Source organism: Mastomys coucha, unplaced genomic scaffold (genome assembly GCF_008632895.1).
Source record: "Mastomys coucha isolate ucsf_1 unplaced genomic scaffold, UCSF_Mcou_1 pScaffold21, whole genome shotgun sequence".
Taxonomy (NCBI): Eukaryota; Metazoa; Chordata; class Mammalia; order Rodentia; family Muridae; genus Mastomys; species Mastomys coucha.
In genome coordinates, this window is record NW_022196904.1 from 165,206,212 (window position 1) to 165,230,910 (window position 24,699).

At 42.9% G+C, this 24,699-nt stretch overlaps 1 protein-coding gene across 6 annotated transcripts in view; it reads left to right on the forward strand.

Annotated features, from left to right (window-relative positions):
* The first annotated feature begins 1,223 nt into the window (after positions 1 to 1,223).
* Stambpl1 (STAM binding protein like 1) overlaps positions 1,224 to 24,699 on the forward strand; it is a 48,842-nt gene continuing 25,366 nt past the window's right edge. The window contains exon 1 of one of the 6 annotated variants that reach the window (XM_031390121.1): positions 1,224 to 1,682. The gene's annotated coding sequence lies outside the window, so the exon portion shown is untranslated. Of the gene's footprint in view, positions 1,683 to 1,780; positions 1,970 to 1,996; positions 2,518 to 9,357; positions 9,382 to 22,585; positions 22,809 to 24,699 lie in introns of those variants that run through there. The other 5 variants (XM_031390120.1, XM_031390123.1, XM_031390124.1 and 2 more) reach the window with 5 other exon arrangements.

Sequence of the window (24,699 nt, forward strand, 5' to 3'; positions counted from 1 at the left end):
GACCCCAGTCTCATCAGTAGTAGCAGTGTTCTTAAAATGTTGGTGAGTTGGTACCGTCTGCTCCTTCAAAGAAGCAGCTCTGGAGGCCATCTGATTTAGAGTTTCAATCACGGTGATAAAGCAGGAAGACAAAAATCAAGGGAGGAAAGGATTTATTTCACTTCCACGGAACAATCCATTCTTGGAGGATGCCAAGGCAGGAACTAAAGCAGGGTTAAGGATCCTGTTAGGCAGGACCTGATGTAGAGGCCATGGAGGTGGGGGGGGGGGGGGGGGGGGGGGGGGGGGGGGGGTGAAGGGCTGCTGCTTACTGACTTGATCCCCTTGGCTTGCTCTGTCAGCTTTCTTATAGCACCTAGGATCACCTGTCCAGGGGTGGCACCACCTACAATGGGCCGGTACCCTCCCACACCAATTAGTAATTAAGAAAACACCCTACAGGCTTACCTAGCCCCCTCCCCCCCCATCTTATGAAGGCATTTTCTCAAATCAGGTTCTCTCTTCTGAGATGGCTCTATCTAGCTTGTGTCAGGTTTCCATAAAACTTGCCAGCACAGATGTCAAATCAGAACTGATTCTCCCTGCCCCTTCATCCTTTCTCCTCTTCCTCCATCCACACTCTCCACATTTACAGCATGCCTTCTACTACTTTGCAGCAGAGTAAAACCCCTAAGTTTATTTGTCTCTGTCTTATTCATGGAAAACGTATAAGGTGCAGCTTTTATATACGCGGCTGTAGTGAACATGGATCGTTGTTGCGTGTACTGTGTGTATGGCTCAGGTCGAGGGCCATATAAAAGACACTGCATATGCTGGTGACACTATAGTAATGGTAATGAGCTCTCCGTTTGTATTTTCCTAGTTCAAGAAGGTGGGGAGAGCATGGTAGCACTGCTTAGTCACAGTTAAATCTCAAAATGGGATTTCTACATAAGCTGTAATCCTATATCTAAGCTATTACATTGGCAAATCCAGCTTCATCATCACTTGTGCGCTCTGCAGTTTTGGAGTCACCCACCCAGCCATTTCCCCAGCTTCTAGGCGAAGTTGATGATTCACTGGGCTGTCCAGGTGGTCCAACCTAGGGCAGCGAGCATGCAGGTAGCTCAGGGGTTAAATCACAGGAAACCATTTCCATCTGGCCCTAGGCCCTCCGCAGGGACCCGCCAAGCCGGAGGTTTTTCTGCAGCACGTGGGAGGCTGTGCCTACAGAGGGGGCGGAGGCAGAGGCGGAGGCCGCACCCAGGGGCCGGGGAAGGGGGAGGGGGGCGGACCATCGCTGTGACAATTTCGTTCCCTACGTTGCTGCGGCAGACAGCACCGCCAAAGATTCAGAGGCCATTGGCTGGTGAGTTGATTTGCAAGGGCGCTGGGGCTGTCCTGCCAGCCAGAAGAGAGCGAGCCCAAGCCACGCAAGGCATCTGAGCTCGTCCGACCAAGAGCAAAGAGAACCCAGAGGCCCGGAGCAGACCAGCCTGCGAGCGCCTCCCAGCCTGGTGCCACCGTCGCCAAGAGCCAGTGCCTTGCGGAGCAGCCACCGCCGCCCCGGCTGCAGAGGCTACACGGATGCCCGAGCCACGCGGCCCGCGCGGGGGCAGCCGCCGCAGTCGCCATCCCACACAAGCCTCGGACGCGCACGACTGCTGGTGAGTGGCCGCGCACGTGTGCCCGCTGGCCCAGAGGTGCGTGTAGAGGACCGGTGGCTTCCTGTCGCCCTGCGGTCCCCGCCCCCACGCGCCCCTCTCCCGCTCTAGGGTTAGCTTCTTCACACTGGGCAAGGCGGAGACGTGGTTCCTGGTCTCTGGGCCCTCAGGGCGGTGACCTGGACCCGGCTGCGCGTGTTTTTCTAGTTCAGACTTGGGATGCATCCTTGCAGATGATGTCAGGATTCCGAGAGCCCACCTCACTGGTTTTGCGTGGGGCTCCACGTCGGCTGCGCGGGATGTCAAGGAGGGAGGGGCGAGAACTGGTAAAGCACCTTCGTAGTGGAGGGTTTGGGGGAGGAGAGGACTTTCTAGATGTTGCATTGATGCTATTTAACCTCGTGAGGCAAATTTTCTTACTGGAATAACTTGATTGCTCGCTGGAAGCCTCAAGGGAAATGCGCAAAAAGATGCAATGCTATTAAAACATAATTTTCCAGAACTCGTCGAAACAACTGCTGGCAGTCTAGAGTCCAAAGTGCTGTGGTTAATTGAAATGTTAAAAAAAAAAATCACAATGAAGCAGTAATTCAAGAAACAGAATCTTATTTAGAGGACTGGGGGGAAAAATCTCTAGGTTGGTGTGAGGAGGAGGGGACTGTCCGCCTTCCCGAAATGAGTGTTTGGTCACTAGTAAGCCCTGGTGAGCACACTGCTTTCCAGACATCCAGCTAGCCACGAAAAGTAAACGAAGTCTTGAGTTTCAAAAACGTTTCGAGAAATAAGGTTAATCTGAGCTTCTGTCAAGGTCAATACGGACTCGTGAGAGCAGACAAAAATTAACACTTGAATGTTTGACTTCCGGTTTCAATTTGTAAGTAGTACTCGTTACTAGACCTGTTTCAGTGGGCAGTGTTTTGTACTTCTGGCGGACGCTAATTTGAATTTTATAAATGTACTCTGTAACTAGACGCTGCTGGGCATGTTTTAAACCCACTGTAAATATGCGTTCATTTTAAACATGTTAATGGCTGAGCAGTAGGCTGATCCTGTTAGACCAGTGGTTCTCAACCTTCCTAATGCTGAAACCCTTTCTTGTAGTTCCCCGTGTTGTTGTGACCCTACTCAACCATAAAATTATTTTTGTTGCTACTTCATAGTTGTAATTTTTTTTTTTTGAGACATGGTTTCTCTGTGTAGCCTTGGCTGTCCAGGAACTCACTCTGTAGACGGGGCTGGCCTTGAACTCAGAAATCCACTTGCCTCTGCCTCCAAGTGCTGGGATTAAAGGCATGAGCCACCACTGCCTGGCAGTGTAATTTTGCTACTGTTGTGACTTGTAATGCAAATATCAGTGCTTTCTGATGGTCTTGGGTGACACCTGTGAAAAGGTCAAAAGGTCAATCAGACCTGCACAGGGGTCGCGACCCTCAGGTTGAGAACCTCTGGGTCAGAGCTGCTTTACTCCAAGGCTGGAGATGGTATTGGAATTATCCAGGAGAGCTAACTGGATGTCAGTTGTCTGTTCGGTTCACCAATAGCAGAGTGTGTAGCTCAAGGAAACCCACTGTGGAGTACACCTCTGCCGTAATGCCTGCATCAGCTGTTCCGTGTAAATTTTAAGAAGAATTCGATTTTGTTTCCTTAAGTAAAATATGCATCTATAAAGGCAGATTCTAAGTCCTTTACCCATTTCTAAGGGGTAGTGTTGTAGTGTGGTGGCTTGGAGAGAGCAGTGGGGCCTGGTGTTCTGTGGGTATGCTCAGCCACAGCATGTATGCTGAATGGTGTCTTTGGGGTTGGTTGCTGAAAGCGTTGATAAAAAGTTAAAGAATTGTTAATAATTGTTAATAATATCAAACGCTTTCTCCTTTCAGTTGGTTGAGACCCTTGCCTTCAGGATTCTTCTCAGGTCTGCTTTTAAGAACAGAACAATCTAGGGAATAAAATAAGAAAAGACTGATCATTCTCAAATTAACGTTTTAACACGCAAGGGAATCGGCTTTACTGGTACATGTGTATCATTATTCTGTTCTTATTAGCTCCCCATACCACCTCCCCTCACTCCTCCAGTTCCCCTTCATCCCCATAGTTCCCTTTCTGCTTCAGGCCTCATGGACTACCCCCCAGTCCCTCCTTCCTCTTCCTGTTAAGTAGACAAATAGACATCTTTCTCCCTCTCGGGTCCCCTTTTCACTTTCATATCCCCTCCCCCCACCTCTCTCTACACACACACACACACACACACACACACACACAAGTATAAACTGAACTCTGGAATCTGCACACAAGAAAAAAATGTACTGTTTGTCTTTCTGAGTCTGGCTCATTTCATTTAATATAGCAAGCCTTTTTTTATTGTTAAAATTTTATATTTACAGCTGAAAAAAAACAACACTGTAGGTTCACTACATTTTCTTTATATAGTTATGCATGGATGGACTTCTAGGCTGATAATTTTTACTCAAAATTATGAGAGAAAATCGTGTTGATGGCCCTGAGTCTAGATCAGGCGCTCTCTTAGCCATTGTTTTCAAGTTAGGGACATGTTTTCACATATTTAGTGTCTGTGCCCATTAAGAGGACAGCTTTGGGGGTTGGTTCCTTCTTCCACCATCTGGATCCTGTGTATTCGACTCAGCACATCAGGCTTGGTTCAAGTACTTTTACACACCGGTACATCTCTCAAGCCATGCTAGCTGACTTTTTCATCAACCCACTGGGTGTCTGTGTGTTTCTGTTTAACCCAGTAATTTTTTTTCTTGACCTCCATAAGGACTTATAAGTTATTTCTGTTGAAACTATGCGAAATGACTCATAATTACTGTTGAAACTACCAGAGCCAGGTTTCCATCCCTTAGGGCTGATAGGTTTCAGCTGTTCAATAAATAGTTGTTAAATGAGTAACATACTCTAAAATGTCTTTCTTTGTCTTACCAACCTAATTTACATAGATTCTTCTGGTATTGATTTCTTTTTGGACGTAACTTTATATGAATCAATAAGCACTGCATCAAATCAAAGCAGGGTCAATATATTCAGTGAAAAAGATCAGCTTCCACAATGGAAGAACCAATAACTATTGTCCTCAACCTTCCTAATGTCGCAACCCTTTCATATAGTTCCTCATGTTGTGGTGACCCCCAACCATTATTTCATTGCTACTTTATAGCTATTATTTTGCTACTGTTATGAATTATAATATTAACATTTGATATGCAGAAGATCTGATAAAGATCCCTGGTAAAGATTGTTCAATCCCAAAGGAGTCAAGACCCGCAGGTTTAAAACACCATAAAACAGCATATTGGTACCCGATGACATGTCCCAGCTCCCTCAGTGTGTAAACTCCTATTGTACTGTGTCCTGTTGAACTATGCCCTATTGGGGGCATATTCAGAAATCCTGAGCTGACATCACAGAGTTCCATTCTTGAATAATCTGGATGGAACTACATCTGGATGTGGCTTTTGTCAGAGATTATTTGCATTTGTAAGCAAATCCCCTGAATGGCTAGAACAGTCCCCCCTCTCTTTAGACCAAGTGGAGAGGCCAGTTTAACATTTGGCAAGCTGCTCAGTTTCCAAAGCACACATCTTTTGACTCTCTTTCTAGTTTTTAAATGAAGTCCATGTTATTTTTGACTATTGAAGCACTTGGCTTAGAGACATTAATTCAGATGGGCGGCTCTTTCATAACCCTTGTTTATGGAAAACAGTCCTTTCACCCGAACGCCAGCAAGTCCTAGGATTCATCCGAGGTACTCTCTTGGAATGTTAGTTTATTTTCTTGTTGCTGCAGTTCTGATTTTCCATTAGTAATCTCTAGCAGTTCTCTCTGGGATTCTGGACTGAATTTCAGGATGGAAGTTAGAAAGCCACCCGAATTGCCCTAGTTAATAATACTGTCTCGTTGAGCAATAATGCAAACCTTACTTTCTATGCTCTTCCTTTATGTGTTTCTCTGACGAGGCTTCACTCGTTCGAGATAAAAATGAACCACACCCCAAAATAAATATGCAAAAATAAAATTGCTTTTCATAGTTTTGAAGTAATGCAACACTGCTAGTCTCTGCATAATGAAATATGGCTTTTCTTTTTTTAAATCAGTAGCCCTTTGTTATAAGTAGGCTTTTGAGAACTTCCATGATTTCTCATGTCCCTTGTAAACCAGGTGCTGGGATTTAAACTTAAGGGTCAGACAATGGCAGGATCCTTGAAAGAAGTAAGTGGTGGAGGCATGTTTCCATAGTGCATCCTGGCAACTGCAGAACTGCGTTAGGAAAAGGAAAGAGGATGCGGCGATCTGGTATTTGGCGGTGACAACCTGGTCCAAGATCCTTGGGACACCCAGGTAAAGACAACTTCAGATGTCAGGATTCCTTATGTGAAGAGGCGTAGAAATAGTCAGCAACACGGTACACTTGTTCAGGCATCACCAGTCGATCTCAGCATCCTTTTCTGCTGAGCCCTCTAGTACTTTAGAACCTTGTAAAGTTTGGCAAGTATTGAACAATAGATGCTAGTTGCTGGCCATGATATCTCAAGGATGGTGGGTTGGTTAGAAACATGAGTTTATTTTGCTATATATTCATCGTGCCATTGGGCAAGTTACTGACTTCTTTGAGGCGTAGCTTCCTCATCTTTCTGAGTTCTAACTCCTAAGAGTTGAATTGGAATACATGAATTAAGTAGGTGTGTAAATGAACGGGGTCTGATACAAGTGAGGAGCCATGTGTGCTTGTTACTTTTAATATTTGTAAAGCATCTATTTGTAGTAGACACCTTTTTTGCATATTAAAAGCTGAAGTGCAAAGGAGCCCCATATAGTGCCATAAGCTAGCTGTTGGTGACAGAGCTGGAGTCAGACCAAGACTTTCTGCTTCCAACACCTGCTTCCTTCCTATGTGTGTGTTCCCTCTCCCCCATAATGCATATTGACTATAGAGATACTGACAAGTGCAGTGTGTGTGATTTTTGCCCTCAGGAGGCTTCCCAGCTCCCAATTCAAGCATAGACTCTGAATCTCCCGCTTAGAATTGGTACCCGGGTTATTGTACTTTTTGGAAGACAATTTTTCCTTGATGTTTAGTATTTGATAAATGTTGTTTTCATAAAACCATTGATGAAAACTCCATGAAATCTACAAGAGTAACCCTAGTAATGGGGTACACAGAGCCTGAACTGGCCATCTTCTGTAACTAAGCAAGGCCTCCAGTGGAGGGGTTCATACCACAAAATCTTCTCAATAAACGACAAATTAATTATATTATTGACTACAGGTGACAGAACTCGAGATTTGGTGAGTCTTGGTGTTTGGGTTTTTAAACATTTGCCATAACTAACGCTTTAATGGCATCTCAGTTGAGCCAGAGATTTGGCCAAGGTTCCTATGAGAGGTAACTTTAAGTGAGCCACCACCAATCAGTCACTTTGGTGGTTTGACTTGGTGATTCGTTGAGTTAATTTGGAAACAGAATGTCAGGATGACTTGTTTTGACCCTTTCTGGCTCCATGGGTATTGACTTCCGGCTTTGCTTTGGTCTACATTCAAAAAGAAGCTCTGGTACCAGTCCCTTTTAGAACACTGTATCTCCAGCTCAAATGGCTGAACAGTAATCAGCCAGGCACTTCTAATTAAAACCAGAAGGAGAACTACATTTGGTAATAGGATTATGGTTGAATTGCTCTTATCTACTGAGCCCATGATTTCATGGACAGGATATTATTCTGTTTCCTGTCACTAAAGTCACATCCCTTAACACCATGGCTGTGCATTTCTGGGAAACCTAAAGAACTCCTCTTTGTTCAGGGGTTCCTGCTTCAGTATAATGGTGGATTGATTCTAGTTCTTTTATTTTTCCTGTCTGTTTTATCCTCATAGGGTTGATTTTAAATTGTCCCATAAAATTTTTCTCCAGCTGTAAAAGATTGAAGGCAGGGGATGTGACAGGAAAGGCCTGGAAAGGGCACTGCTTGTGTGGGTGGGTATTCTACATAGGAAATACTGCTCACTGAATTGATGCAAAACTCAAGTATGTAAATAAAATTAAAGTTAACATGGAATCAGGTTGATACAGAACTTTGCTTCTCCAATTAGCAAAAAAATCAAGATGTAATTACCAAAAGGAATATAACTGACTATCATGTTCTAATGACACATATGGTCAAGTTTCTTTCACCAAGTACTGAATAACTTAGAAAGGTAAATGTCAAGTTAGTCCAAACAATGCCTTCCATCCTACACACATAGTTTCTCTGTCAAAAGGCTGGGGTGGACTCTGGTAGCCTCTGTCTAGAAGGCTTTGCCAGAGGTTTGGAAGCAGGTGGTTAGTTAGACATGCTTAGAGAAACATAACTGACAATGAAGTCTAATTTCATATCCAATACTTCGTTCTGGTTTTATTTTTGCCCGCATAATTCCTTCTGACCTACAAACACATTTTCATGTAATCACAAACCAGAACGCTACCCTGAGGGCTGCCGTGGCATTCTTAGCATGGAATGGCGCAATACCTTTCATGTTCTTGGTGTGCTACCTGATTTTGAGGGTGGGTGTGTTATTGTTGTTCTGTTGTATTGTGCTCAGAACCCCTCAGTGTTAGCAGGAATTTGTAGAGTTAATGTCAAACGTCCTTCTGAATGCCCAGCGTTTGGAGATAGGTTTGATCAAAGAAAGGCTGCAGAAAATGTTCTAAGTATTCGACAAGCAGTCGAATAATGCACAAGGGAGAAGAGGGCCCTCAAGAGCTAGCCAAGGTGCTTGAATCTTCTCTGGTCGACACAACTGCACAGTTTTGAACAGGGGATGGGCATAGTGGGATGCAAATAAGTATATACCTCAGCTTGAGCCATGTAGTTAGTACTTCATCTAGAAACAGAGAAATCTGTTGAGCAAAATATAGGCTTGCCATCATAAAGGCAAATGGGAGCGTGGGTAAGGACTAGGGATCTGAACTTAGTAGCACCATCTGCAAAGATCTTACAGTAGGGTCCTCTCTCCATCTCTGTGTTCACAAATGTCCACAGCCAGGAAATCGCTTTTCCAGGCAATTGGATGTCATGATGCACAATGTGTATGTAACGCTATCATCTCCCTGTTTGCTCATCTTGCACATAGAGAAACGGACTAGCCAAGAAGTCAAGTCTTAAGCATCCCACTCCTATAGGCTTAGAAAGTATTTCACTTTTCAGCTGTAGACTGAGGCGTACTTACAGCAAATGATACAGAAAATGAACTGGAAGTCTCCTGTGAATGAGTCCTTGAGACACATTGAAGAAAAATTCAACTATGTACCAGATATTTTAATTCTCAATGCCAATACAAGGTAAATACATATGCATTCATACTACGAGCAGAATGTCTTGCCTGGAGTGCTTTCTTGCTATTCTCACAGGATGCTCTAAGTTGGACAGTTCCATGGTCCAGAATGTAAGTACGTAAGTCTTTTTAAGGGCTCCATCTGTCAAATTCTCTTAAATGATTCTCTTCTGATGACAATTTGTATTTCAAAATTTTAATATGTTTAAAACATGCTGCTGCTATGTGTGTATGGGATATGATATATATATATATATCATATATATATGGTGTATATATATGTGTGTGTGTGTGTGTGTGATATATATGTGTGTGTGTTTATTTAGGCAAAGAATCTAAAAAATCAATTTTCAAATTAGAACTGCTTGATCAAGAGGAACATATGTTCTTCGGAATCATCACTACTGAGACTGATCAGGTATGTGAATTTTATCAGCCAAGTAAATGAAGTTACCTAGTTTAAATTCAAGATTTTGTTTTGGTTCATTTTTCTGGTGTAACCTGCATACACATTTTCACATAATCACAAACTGGAATACAACCCTCAGAGTTACTAGAATATAATGGTGTGGTACATTTCATGGTCTTGTTAAAAAATGATTTGGGAGAGTTAATTGTTACTGCATTGTGTTCAGAAACAAACTCTCGGTGTTAGCAGAAGTTTGTAGAGATAATGTCAAATATCTTTCTGACTAAACATTTAACTACAGACCTACAGCCCTGTGTTGGAATTCAGTTTTGTTTTTAATTACTAGAGAGCTTAGACACTTTTCTTTCCACACCATGCACAGTTATAAATACTTATCTAAAACTTGTTTCTCTCACTTGCTCATCTTTATCCAAGTTTGTCTCTTTATTACTACAAATGCTTCACCTGTTGTAGTGGTAACGGGTATTAATAGGGGCTGCAATTGATGCAAATATTATTTTACTTTGTTAGTATATCACTTGCTGGTGTTCGAAGATGCTATTTAAACACTTTAGAAATACTTCATTTTAGTACAAACTGAAGCCAGACGGAAATGCCAGTGTGGTGGGGTGTTGGTGCTTCGTGGTGTCCCAGCAGTAACTGAAGAGCCATTGGCATTTGACAGCTGCTGGGGAGGGGAAGGCAGCTTTTTTAAACAATGGGACTCCGCCTGGGAGGTCAGCCACACTCAGTGCAGCCTCACCCCTAAGAGTAGTAACAGGTACTCAATGGGGATAGGGGGTTGTGCCTTACAGTTGCGAGGGGAAAGTGACAAGGTGGTTATGGCAGGAATTCAAGTGGTGAATATGTTTGCTTTGCTTTTGGTGTTTGGTTTGGTTTGATTTGGGTTGGGCTTTTTGTTTTGTTTTGTTTGTTTGTTTTGTTTTGTAGACAATCTATTGATTCTGGCCTATTTGATGTTTACTTGGTTCTATGTAATCAAGTGTGTAAACTAGTCTGGTGGTGAACAAAACATCCTGCCTGAGAAGAGATGCTGAAGCCATCCCTGGGACGGTGGGTAGGAAAGAGAAGAGTAGACTGGTGTGAGGGTGTGGGCACATGTGCATTGACTTTGCATGATGCATGCCAGTAACTGAAGATGCTGGCAAGTGGAGTGAGGGTGTGAACGAAGGCTAGTGAAGAGCCTCCTGGCTTAGAGTGACCTTTGCAGCACTAACTACAGTTTGTCCCTTTTCATCCATGACATTGAGTCTTTTGATTTCAGCTACCTGTAATCAAGAAGAGAGAAGTGAATATAATACACTATTTTGAGAGAGCAATTCCACATTCATGACTCTCTCTTTAATTTTTTTTACAGTTCATTATTTGAGAATTTGTATGTTGGTTATATTCATCCCTGCCCAGCTCCTCCCAAAGGCATCCTATCCTACCTTACTCCATCCTACCAACTTTGTATCCTCATTAAATCTTTCATATATTGTTATAATTGTTCTATTTTGTCATTAGTTATTATGAATCTTTTATGTGTCTAACTTATAAGTGACACTGTCTTATACACATGCTAAGGAGGAAAAGCATGTTTGTAAGATTTTATGCTATCTGTGGTTTTAGGTACCCACTGGGGAGATCTTAAAATGTATACTTTATAAGTAAGATATTATATTTATAACTATGATATTAACAATGACAATCCGTTAAAGGGCATTAAAGAAATGGCAATGTCCAAGTCAGGTATTAAGAAGCCACAACATATGTCACATAATAGAGTTAATCAGAGTGAGAAGAGGCAGGAGCACATAGATCTAGTATGAAATCGCTTCCCAGCAATATGGACAGATAACGTGGCAGGTACCGAGGAGCCTCTTGACAAGATAGAAGATGCAGGCTTGGGAGACATTTTGGAGAGGAAATCAAATCTGCAGGTATAGTTGGCAGGTAGAATCTGGGGGTAGAGAGTTGGGGTAGTGTGCTGTGTGATTGGTTTGATATTGGTAAGGAACACTTCCAATTTCCATCTCCGTTGCCACTTACAACATTTTTATTTATGTTTTGGCATCCCGTTGTATCTGGGTTGACTCCAAGTTCTATGGATGTCCTTCAGAATGTCCCCCAGAACTCTCGTTCCCGTTTCAGTTTTTGTCTCCAGTCCAGACCTGGCCTACTTGCTGCCACGTGGTACACTCGTCTCCTGTCTGGGCCACCGCCGTCTTATCTTCTTCTGACTTTATCCATCATGGCCAGATAATTTCAAGCTTCTAAATATGTACCTAGTGCCTTATGTGGACAGATCACCTTATTGCCAGGATGAAGAATTAAACAAAAAGTTAAATATATCCCAAGAGACTCATTGGCCATTCCCCAGTTATAATTTGAGGCAAAGAGAAGGATATTTTGCTTAGGGAAACAAAATAGAACCTGTGTTTTCTTTCTTATATTACACTAATCTAGATATGCCCAAGAGCTATTTATTGAAAAGTGTCTAACTATAAAGGTGCCAGGATTTTAAACAAGGGGTAGACATAGTTTTAGGCTATCTTCTAATGGTGAATTTGAAGATCTACCTCTGTCAGCTTTGCTTCCCTGACTGAAATGCCCAAGACGGACCTGAGGAGTCGGCTCCATTACCCCAGAGTCTGTGACAAGACAGAGCCTCGAGATGGTGAAGAATAGCTGCTCACTTCTTAGAGGGCAGAAAAAAGAAGTGGATCCACAGAAAGGAGGAGGGTGAGGGAAAGAGAGAGATAGAGACAGAGACACTGACTCCTTGTGGGCATCCATTATCTCCATCAAGGGATGGGCATACAGACTTCATTTCTTTTCACCAGGCTGTACCTCTTAGAGATTCCACCAGATCTCAGAAGTGCTACCATCTATCTGGGAAGCGAGCCTTAATTAACAAGGGAGACTTTGTCTACCATTGGGTACCTGGTGTATCTAATGGATGCTGACAGCTGAGGGAAAGACTTGATACTAAAGTGCTTGCCTAGCAGATGGAAGATCCTGTGCTCATTCTCTGTATCTCTCCCACCATGGACAGATTCCTCAGACAGCTTAAGTTTTTTTTTTTAAGCTTATATAAAAACATAACAACTTTCATCTAAGAAGTTCTGCTAAACCAATAAGTATGCAAGGAATGGCATCAATAGAAAACTCACCCTTTTCAAACGCTGTGATAATGGTTTAAGACAAAAGTCATATTTAGTGGCTAAAATTATTCGGTAGCAGAATGTGTCCATACTCTTAAAACAACTGCTTACAAAATACTTTCTAGTTTCATTGCAAAAAAAAAAAAAAAAAAAGAAGGAAAAAAATATCTTCTCATAGGGGAAAATCTTACAGCACAGCTTAAATCATCAAAGTTTACTTCTCTAACAATCAGATAAGCCAATGCCATGGTTCTGGATGTAGCCAGGATAAACTGTCAATTCTGCAATATTTTTTTTTGCTTAAGAAATGCTAAACTCCAATTGATTCTTTGTGTCAACATTGTAGTAGGTGCCATAATCTTCCATTATGCAGTTGTTTAACACATTTACCTTTCTGCTCTGGGCCCTGGCATGCATATATATATATATATATATATATATATATATATATATAATAAGGCAGAAAGCTCCTACAGGATTGTGGGTTTGTTCCCCATTGCTTCACCCCTTTCTTGTCCATTGTCAGGGCTTAAGGAGTCAGGACAAATAAATGAAAGGAGAAATAAATTTATCTGGAACAGCAGACAGCATTTGAGTGAGAAGTCACAGTTGAATGCCGTCATGGAAATGAAGGGACACAGCTGCAGGTCCAGTTAAATGGCAGCTGTGAGAAACCACTGTATTCTGCAGGATAAAGACACATCAAGTGCAAAGATGGAAAATCCATTTTGGGGGATGCAGATTGAAGGCTGAGGAAGAGGAGAGATACCTCTTAATGCATAGAAACCTAGAGAAGAGTCAGCAGAGTGAAGGCTAAGCCTATTTTAGAGGGTTATCTAGTACTGCCTTAGAGAAATTTTATTGGATGCAGTGTCTCAAGTTTTGAAGTAAATAAACATGTCTTGGACTGCTGGATTAAAGAAAGAGAGACATTGAGAGAGATGCCAGGGGTATCTTTCCCAGAAATTATGACTCATTTGGGACCTAAGAATTTACTTTATTGTTGCCAGCATCTCCCTCTTCATTCATGTTCCTGTGGTCCAGGTAGTCCAGGAACTATTCTCAAAAGAAACGTTACATCAGCATTAGAGAGATGCCCCACACAGGGAGGGAGAGATGGTAGGACTAGGAAACGGTCACTTTTTAAGCACTCCATTGGCATAAGGACCTCTTTTAGAGTAGTGTATTACTAGAGAGTCGCTTGAAAGTGTGTATGGGTAACCCTGCGTTCATCCTTGACCCCTGCCACCTTACGGTTAGATTCATTCCATAGCCTTTTATGGCTTTTGTCTACTGCATGGAAGAACTCATCTATTGTGACACAGGAAAGAAAAATTTTCATCTTGAAATTATGATTAGAAAAATGCATTTGAACTCATAAGTGGCTTCTGGACACCTTAAATTTATTTACTAAACAGTTTTATATTGCATAGTAATTAACGTATATTTAAACAGCTCAGCATCCCACCTATTCAAGATAACAATGTTGCTTTCCCACTAGTAAATCTGTTTATAAGCTTATGGAATGTCTGTTGGATACCACAACATTTAGAATTTTATCTTAAAAGGTAGTGGATCCTTTGAATTGAACTGTGTCCTGCTAGAATAATTGTGCATTTAGGTGGCCAGGCACAGACACTGAATCATTCTGCCTAAGCAAAAAAGTGTGAAGGAATGAGCATTTTATGTCTCGGGGACCGAGATTGTGAATTGTATATTTGTGATGCGAGACTGAAGTCCCGTTTCTACAGTCAGTGCCGTCCTTCTCACCTAAGGTCAGTGGATTTGACCCTCCCCTGGATTTCACTGGTAACTTTCAAAGGTTAATGAGTGACTTACAGGACCGTGTCGAACTCCAGGCTCCTCCCTCTGCTTCCCTTCTCCATCATGGCTCAATTTTATTACCTTTTCTAGAAGCTTTTGTTTTCTCCTGCGTAGAATGGAGGGACGGGTAGGGAGTGCTGTGCTGAATGTTTGTCAAGCATTACTTCACTCTAAGACAACTTGGAATTTGAACTCAAATGTTCTGACTGTGGGTTACAAGTCTAGGGTGTAAACTCCCATGTCTGTAATCTGAGCGGCTATCTTCACTGCAGTCTGAGGTCAACAGCGTTGACGTACGATTCCATTAGAGAAGGAAGGTCTATGTTAAATTAACAGTGCCTATTACTACCATGATGGCTGTCTTGCTGTGGTTTGATGTGATAAAGGAGACAAATAGTACTTTATTAGCATCTCCCCTGTAAACCCAGCTGGCTCTTACCCAGGAGGCAATAGAATAGTGGTTCTCAACCTGGGGATCCCAACCACCAAGGAGTTGCACATCAGACATGCTGCATATTATATACTTACGTTGCAATGCATAACAGTAGTGAAATTACAGTTATGAAGTGTCAGCAAAAATAATTTTATGGTTGGAGTCACCACAACCCGAGGAACTGTATTAAAGGGTTGCAGCATTAAGAAGGTGATGAACCACTGTAATAGAGGGAAAAAAGAGAGGACACTGTATGTTTAAAATAAAAATGGAATTCATGGGCACATTCAGAATAGTCTTGTAGCTTATATGTAGATGAATGCTTGCTGCAAATCCATACCCAGGCTGTATTTTGTAATTATTGCATAGTTTATTAAGTAGTATGAAACAGGTTAAAAGAGAGGGAGGATTGAAATTAGTACTTCCAGTGAGATATTGGAAGGTTTTCTTTTAAACCCACAACAGGTGGAGGAAGCCTCGCTACTTTCAGATACTTAGAAGTGAAAATGAAATATCAAAAAATGGCCAGGCAGTGGTGGTGCATGCCTTTAATCCCAGCACTTGGGACGCAGAGGCAGGTGTATTTCTGAGTTCAAGGTCAGCCTGGTCTATGGAGTGAGTTCCAGGACAGCCAGGGCTACACAGAAAAACCTTGTCTTGGAAAAAAAAAACAGAAAAAAAAAAAAGAAATATCAAAAAATGGTTATTGTTTGTCTTTTACACCAGGAAGAAGTAATCTATAGCAACACTATTTTCTTCAGAATACTAGATCTTACAAACTTATGATCTCAGAATACTAGATCATCGTAGTAGTCGTCGTCGTCGTCGTCGTCGTCGTCATTATCAGTATTGTGTTAACTCAGTAGTTAAGGACACTTGCTGCTCTTGCGAAGGACCTGGGTTTGGTTTGTGTTTCCAGCTGTCTGTAACTCCAGTTCCAGGTGACCTGCCATGCTCCACTGACCCCTACAGGCACTGGGATTGCATGTGGTACACATACACACAGGCAGGCAAACACTCATACACATCAAAATACATAGATCTGTAAAACTCTCCCCAAGAGTGGTGAGTTTCACACTCCCTCCTGTGGTGCTCTCTCGCCTTGATGGCTGGGCACCTTCAGACGCCTCTGCTCTAGACTGCTCACTCAGGACAGACCCGCAGGGAGGAGGTAGAAACCTGACACCCAGTAGGTGTAGTGGTTATAGGTAGGGGGGAAAAACAAAACAAAACAAAACAAAACAACAAACCCTCAACAGAAGCTGCTTCGCATGTTCTCACCTCTTCGTCAGCTCTTCGTTTCCATTCACATCCTTTCATTTCCCCAGAGATTCCTTTTACCTTTGGAAAATGTGTTCTTCAGTAGTACTTTTGGAATTTCTAAGTCTTAGCAACTTTGAAGAATTTTAACGTTCGATTATTAATTAGCAAGTTTGAGTGGTGCATGTCTTCATTTTACCCATAGTTTGCCATCGATAAGATGCCATCTGGGCCATCGCGCCCAGTACTACCGATACTTACTTTAAGTAATCAGTGTATTCTGATCTTAGAATCTTTCCAAATGAAGGGAGGGGGTGTGCCTAGCTGATATCCCTCCCTAAAACTGGCCTGCAGCTTTAAGAGGATGGCTCCGAGGTCCTCCTTTGTGGGTCTGCGGTTGAAGCCATGGGAGTGGCCCTCTCCCTTTATCTAAAGCAGATAAGATCTTTGCAGCTCAAGGCCTAGGATACAATAATTTCCTTTCTGTACCTCCAATTAAAGTAAGCTGCACCCTGTTCTTGGAAAATGAACTCTAACCCAGTGGGGACGAGAAAGGCTGTTGGTTTGGCCAGTAAGAACGGAGCTTGTGCAGATGGTATGAGCTGGTCTGTTCTCTCACCTGACAGCACCTCACCTGCTTATCCAGGTCACTGTGGCACTCAGGAGAAAAGGACATGACTGAGTAGAGATGTCCCCAGCCCTTTCGTGAGTGTGGAGCCTGTCAGGAGAGTGCTCACTGTCTGGTAGTTTCTTTTCTGTGTTCTGGAAAGCACTGCTGTTGTGGATGAGTGGGTCAGGATCATGAGCTTAAGTACCTCTTCCTGAAAAGGAAGAAGTGGGTTTTATTGGCTTTTTATTTGTTTTTGGTTGGTTGGTTTTTCTTTCTTTCTTTTCTTTCTTTTTCCTTACTTCCTTTTTTTTTTTTTTTTTTTTTTTTTTTTTTTTTGTATTTTCCAGACAGGGTTTCTCAAGACAGGACAGTCCTGGCTGTCCTGGACTGTCCTTGCTTTATAAACCAGGCTGGCTTTGAACTCACAGAGATCTACCTGCCTTTGCCTCCCAAGTGCTGGGATTAAAGGCATGAGCCCAAACTGCCCAGCTAAAATACCTGTTTTTTGTTTGTTTGTTTGTTTGTTTTTTAAGTAAATTGATACTGGAGCAGTAAAAGAGGCCTACAAAATTGCTCTGAGTATGTAGCTTAGTGGTGGAGTACTCCAGTATGTGAGGACCTTGATCCTGAACATCTCGTGCCCTTCAGAGAGTAGTGGGAAGATCGTGGAGAGGGAGGATAGAGGAAGAGGGGGGAGGAACCTAAGACACAAAGAAGTCACCAAATATTAGCCAGATATTTTCTTCTGTTCATTCTTGCCATTATTTGCTCTATATTTTAAACGAGAATCACACTGTCCTCCAGTCGTTAGGAACAATTGAGAGTTGGCAACAATGAGGTGGGGACCAAATGGTGAGAGGCTGCTGCTGTTGGTTGGAAGGACAGACAACTGTTTCGAGTCGTCATTTGGAGAAGACTCAAGGATGAGGCCCCATTTGTCATAGACCCTCTGAGTGGTTGCCTGCTCACTTCCTCCCCTGGGGTGCTGTCAACTGATCTTCTGGGACAGGGTTAGCTTCTTTGTGCTCATTGGGCACCCATGTTCCCAAGGCCTGTATGTCTGGATCAGCAGGAAGCTCTCTATCTCTCTGTAAAAGGTCAGTTTAAGAGGAAAATAATTACCTTTTCTAGACGTTGTGTTAGGGAAGTGGTTAGGGATAAACACGAAAGGCAGAACCACACGAAAGTCTCTCATAGGGTCAAGTGGCTGTAATTTAGATCTTATCAGATCTGAAGAATGTAGATTGTACTGGGAATGAGGTTAAGGAGCAGGCTGAGACTCAAACATTGCTGATGGATGTTCTCAAACAGCTGTATGTGTGAGAACAGCACAGCCAGGCCACTTGTGAATGAGGTTGCCAACCTGGAGGGGCACACTAAGGACCATTAACAAGATGTTAGAACTAAGTTTACCTCCACCATGTGTGAGTATGGGGTTGTTGGCACTGTGTGCTTGCTGGCACGTTGGACATTCACCTCAGACAGTTAATTATATTCTCTCCTTGCATGACATGCAGTACTTCTGTACTGCCTCTGACATTCCGCTTCAGTATATTTCTGATTCTCCAAATTGCACCGTTTTATCTTTAGCACTTGAAGTCATCGTCGACCTCTCTTCCCTGCTAGCTGCTGGAATGTTAAGAGTCAGAACAGACAGCCTCAAGCCGGCTCTCCTACTGAGTTAATGTTACAGGGGTTGCTTCCTGCCTTGAAGTACCACTTGCTTATCCTCTTAGCACTAAAGTTGTTTGCCTTCTCTCCTGTCGGGCAATAAATAAATAAAAATGGCTTTGATTTCCTCATCAGAACCTTGCTTCCATTTCTCTGATTCTGATCTACAGATGAAACAACTAAATATTGTTAAGTGCCTAAGTACAGGGCCTTAGGCTCCATGGGACCAGATACTCTGATGGCTGGCGATCTGAGACCTGAGGGGACGGCTCGGTTGGTAAAGAGTTTGCCATTAAATGGGAAGACACGCATGGGTGTCCCCCATATACAGAAGGAGGCCAGGTATGATGGTGCATGCTTGCTTGCAATTCTAGCAGTAGAGAGCAATGACAGATGCAATCCTGAGGCTGGCTGGCCAGCTGGTCTTACTGAGTCCATGTGTGTCAGGTTCAGTGAATGACTTTGTCAAGAATCAACCGGAGAGCAAAAGAAGAGGACAAGCCTACACTGACCTCTGCTTTCTACACACACACCTGTACATGCACATGAGAAGGTATAAACACACACTACACACACACACACACACACAGGAAGCTGAAAATACAACTTTCATATGAAATCTTCCAAGTATTCAATGGTGATCATTGACTTAAAACTTTAAAGTTTACTGTGAACAACCAAATTAACTATTTATGACAAGCAAAGGTAACTTTCGGGGCTGCAGCTCACTGTAGATCTGAGAGACTGAGATTGATTCTGGAGAAGCCAGTTTTAGGGGGAGACAGAGGAAGGATAGAGATCAAGCAAGACAAGTGCTGAGACTAGGGAAAGAAAAGTAATGACAGGCTTGTGTTCTCATATTAGTATGGCCACAGTCCCCAGGTTTTCCTTTGTCAGGATGCTGGTCCAGCTCCCTAAACAGTCACTCAAAGGGCTCAGCAAGAGAGAAATCTGCATCCATCTAAGTTGTATGAGTGTAAGCAAACTAGGATGCTCTTTTTTTTCCTCCTGTTTTACCATGCATGGCTCATCCTTCTGACACATCTCACCTTCATGTGACCTCAGCTGGCAAGAGGGGGAGGGGTGGGTGTAGGAGTCAGGGTAAAACAGTTAAGGTGGGGACATTGGAGAGGAGAAACTGAAGAGCTTGTAGCTAGGGATCAGGTAAGCAAGCTGGGCCAGAAAAGAGGAAGGGGAGGCCTCTGAAGCAGCATTAGCAGGCCAGCTGCCTCCTTTACAGCACGCTTTCTTGAGGAACATGTGCAGGACACTGCTACATGACACTAATCCTGGCCACGTAAATGTGAGAACAAAGAGCACAGACTATCAACCGCCCGGAACACCTGCTAGATCAATGGTAATAATTACCAGCCAGATCCAACAGCTCCAGACGGCCAAGGTCAACAGCTGACAAAGCAGAAGTCAGAGAGAGGCTGGATGTAGGGGCGACGGGGGTGGGGGATGGGGGTGGGGGGTAGGGGAGTGTGTTTGTGGGAGTATGTGTGTGTATATGTGAGTGTGTGTATGTGTGTGTGTGTGTGTGTGTGAGTGTATGTATGTGTGAATGTGTGTATGTGAGTGTGTGTGTGTATGTGAGTATGTGTGTGTATGTGTGTGTGTGTATGTGTGTGAGTGTATGTATGTGTGAATGTGTGTATGTGAGTGTGAGTGTGTATGTGTGAGTGTGTGTGTATGTGTGTGTGTGTGTGTGAGAGAGAGAGAGAGAGAGAGAGAGAGAGAGAGAGAGAGAGAGAGAGAGATAGCACATGAGCAGAGAGTGACTATCTCCCGACTGGACCAGAAAATGCACAGATGTTACCTCTTAGTCAACTAAACCTGTGATAGGTCCCAGGTACTAACTGATCTCAGTAAAATTACCTCAGTCTTTCTCCAGTTTCTACAATGTAGTAACAGAGCACCCTGGACAAAACAGTTTAACTATTTTCCTCTCTCGGGACTCTCTCTTTGCCTCAGTCCCTCACTTTTTATTAATTTCTCTTAAGAGAATTGTTTCTGCTTTGCTTTCTCCTACAAATTCACACTACAAGTTCCTCATCTTTAGTCTTCACCAGAGTGAGACCACCAACATGAACTCCACTGTCTCAGGTTGACTTTCGGTGGCCACTGGGACTTTATGCTGTCTTAAGTCCCTGGGTCATGCAAACCCAGGCCCAAGAAAATTTCCCATCATGCTCAGTCATTTCGATCATTCTTCTTAAGGATCATTCCTCTTAAGTAAGCTCAACCACCTCACTTCTGTCCACACTTTGTAGACTATGACTTGGTGACATGGCTCCAGAGGTGGGAAATGTGGGTCTGAGCAGTGTGCTCTGTATCTACTGAAAATGACATCTTCATATCAGAAAGAGAATGGCATTGTGGGATACTTACCAGCCTGCTGTATTTGTACTTGTGGGCCTCAGTTCTGTAAAGCCAGGTATCAGGTACTGTTTAAATTCTCTTCTCATTTCATCAAATTCCAGTAGCATGAATGAAAGGTGACCTCGGCATTGACATTCCCTCTGTTAGATTCATATAGCTTGCTTTATTTTGAGTCACACTGGCATAGTATTTTTATATTGTTTGTTTGCTTAGTTATCTTATAAAACCAGTGCTTAAACTTGTTGCCCTCTAACGTTACTAAAGATAGTTATGTAATTTTAAGTGTGTTGTTTACAATATTAGATGTTAAAACAGACATTAAGAGTATTGAAGTGAAGGTTCTATAAACTACTTCACTCCCTTGGAACTCTCCAAAACACAACTGTGAGAGATTGATACTACTACTACTACTACTACTACTACTACTACTACTACTTACTACTACTACCAGAGCTTAGAGATGGCTTGATTCATAAAGTGCTTGCCTTGAAAGCTTGAGGATTGGGGCTAGATCCAAAGCACCCACATAGAAGCTGGTCCAGAAAGGGCTTGTCTCTAACTCCAGCCCTGGGAAAGCAATGGCAGAAACATCCCTGGGGTTTGCCAACTAGTGAGCTTCACATTCAGTGAAGATCCTATCTCAAAACCATAGGGTGGAGAAGTGGTTGAGGAAGACAGCTAACCTTGACCTGTGACCTACACGCTCATTGGCACCTGTGCACTTTCATTCAGACACCCACATTCGTGCTTGACAGGACTCTAGCAAGCTGGAGCCTGGCTAACATGACTCTGGCAGGCCTTGCCCTTCTCCTTAGTTTCCTCTGCCTTGCTATAAACCATTAGATAACATTCCTAATGCTAGCCCCAAAGGTTTATCCCCCTATTTGGGCACTCCTTCCCCACTGAAGCTAACTACCTGGGTCCAGTTACCAAAGTATTGAAGTTCAATAATAAAAGCCTCCATTTTGGCCACCTTGATTGATATCCCCTTTTACCTTTATAAACTGCTGTTTTTCTATATGCCATGTCTCTGTCTAGCGGCAGTCCTTAGTCCCCTTCCCCTCTCCCTTGTTCCTTTTCCGCCTTTCTCTCTTGTCCTCTATCTTCTGTCTTTGTTTCGTATTCCCTACCCTCTGTCCTTCTGAGGCAAATAAATCTCTTTCGTGCTGAGAATTTGGTCTTGGGGTTCTGAGCGAACACCGGTCCCTTCAGTACTCACCCTCATATGCTCGAGAAAGCAAATGCTGTAGTAATATCATTTAAAGTAATACTGACCTTTAACATTCTGTGAAAGCATCTCAGGATACCTGGTCTATACTTTGAGAGCCATCGATCTAGAATTGGGAACTTAAAAAATGCAAAAATTCATATAGGAACAGGGCCATCAAGCAATGAACAGTTAAAAGAAATAGGTCAACCAATCTGTGAACTTCTTTCGTCTTATATTTGGAAGGAGTTGGTTTCTACCACTGAATTATAAACTTAGTCACTGAAAGCTCAAAGTGACTATCTTAGCTGTGCCAAGCTAATTAATTCTGGTATTTAAGAAATTTGAACTAAACAATTTATACAAATGGAAATTCATTACAAAGAAGGTTTTGTTCATTTGGTTCTGGGTGCTCACTGCTGTTCTCTGCCACCCACCCTAAACACATATGTCCTATGTCCTTTGCCTTCTATAGATGTGTGACTTGCTAAAGGTATGTGCCCAGCCCTCTTTATAGCCAGGGTGCAGGCATGTGACCTAGGCATAACTGATGGGCATTTTTATTTTGATTTGTGATATGGAAACTACAGACATGTAGAAACCCCCCAGAAAACTGCACATAGTTTCCATGGCAACGATTCTTTGCAAGAGTAGAGGAAGCTGTAGACTCCTGTGTTTGCCCTATTACAGAGACAGCTGGGTAGCATTGTGGTCTACCGAGACTTCTATGAGATTTGAGGTGGTGTTCCTGGAAATGCGGTCTCTGAGCCCACTTTTGCTGGCCATCCTTGAAATATTGGATCTCCCCATCGTTCTTTGAATTCAAGAGTTGGGGTCTTTTGCCTACCACTAAGAATCCTGCATGATACATTGCCAGATACAGTAAGTGCTGTTTTGTTTGTTTGTTTGTTTCAAAATATCCCTGTAATCTCCTGTATGGAAAATCCCTGGGCTCCGTTCTAGTTCCTGGGCTTAGAATCTTTGTGGATGAGCTCTAAACCCTGCATTTTTATTAGTTAATAAAAACAGTCTCATGAGTCCCAGACTGATCTGAACTTAACATGTAGCTCAGAATGGCCTTGTACAGAAATTCTGACCCTCCTGATCCCACCTCTCCATGTATGATTCTTTAACAAAACCAGATGACTGATCACTATTTCTTTGCGCCCATGCATCGTCCCTGACCCATTCACCATTCACTTTGTTCTGGCTCTCTCTTTAACTCTTCTCTCCCCTCTTCTTTCTGATGCCTGAGACAGGGTCGGGGTCTCACATAGCCTAGGCTGCCCTTCAACTTTCTGTATAGCTAAACTCAACTGTCTTTGTAGCTAAAGCGAACTTTGAACTCCTGAGTGTTTCAGACTCTACCCTGTTAATGCTGAGACAAGTGCAGCTACGTCAGGCAGGAAGTCTCTTCAACTCTTAACTTTTTCCCCCCTTTTTGGTCTGAGAACCGAGAAGTGGCTGTTCCCCTGAGTGTTGCCTAAGGTCTGCATCATCCACGGTACCAGAGCGATCAGCTCACGCGGTGACTGTAGCTCTCCAAAGCAGTTTTGGTTTTTTTGTTTTTCCTGAGCATCTTTGTAACTCAGGCGCACAACTCAGCGAGTTACCCCAAGTTTCGATGGGGTCAAGAGGGAAATACCAGAAGTTAAGAGGCAAAGTCATTTTCTTTGAAGGGTTTCTGTGGGTGGGGATGAAAAATAACATGGAGAAGAATTGATTGACCAGATTGGATCAATCACAGTGTTACAACTTAAGAGACTGTGGCCTTCCACTGTTTCTAAAGTGAGGAGATGGGTGTCTAAACTTACCAAAGTGGCTGGTAGGGTATAAAGAACGAGACCTGGTTAAAGGTAAAAACATAAGGATGTTGGTGTTCTTGGTCATGTGGGATGATCAAAACAAAAGGATCACTCAAGAATGAGCTAAGGCCTTGCTGGTAGCAGGTTGACCCAGCCTCTGTGGATAAACATTCGAAGCGCTGTGCAAAAACCTATTTATTGATTGTTCACAAAGGTTTTCTTTTTTTTTTTCCCGTGGGGTTGGGGGGTGTAAAACAAGCTCCTTATACCAATGCTCCTAATCTAATCTATATGTTACATGAAGGAAAATATCACACCCCTGTAGCTTCAGTCCTTACTGTGTACAGTTTTCAGTACTCAGTAATGCAAGACACTCCAGGTATGCCGGGACTGTCTTGTGACCAAAGTCAGGCAAGGGCTGTAAAGCTCTCTAGATCACAGAAAGATCAGAGGACTTCTGGAAGACAACTATCTCATTCTAATGTTTACCCTAGATACAATAAAGCTATTGGATTTTCTGCTACATAAGGATGGAGAGAAAGGTTGACATCCACTGTTGTGCAAAGGAGGGGCTCGCAATTGTTAAGATTTGAACTTGGGTATGTTTGCTTAACACTGTTGAAACCAAGTCTCTTCAGCTGCAAAATAAAGATTCTAATCATTTTAGTGCTTATAGAATATTGGCTATTGGGTGGGAATTCTTTACAGTTCACTCGCTAACCCATTTAATCCGTGTTACAGCCATACCATCTGTACTATTACTTCTCCATGTTTCAGATGTCCCAACAGTATCACTTCCCTGTAGTCCCACGGGTGGCTGGTTTTCTATTGCTACCATATCGATTTCCTTAAACTTAATGGCTAAAGACAGCCTATCTTCATCTCAGGTTTTTGTGGGACCCGTATGTGAGCATAGCTTACATAGATTCTCTCCATGGTATCTTAAGGCTGAAATCAAGCTGTTGACC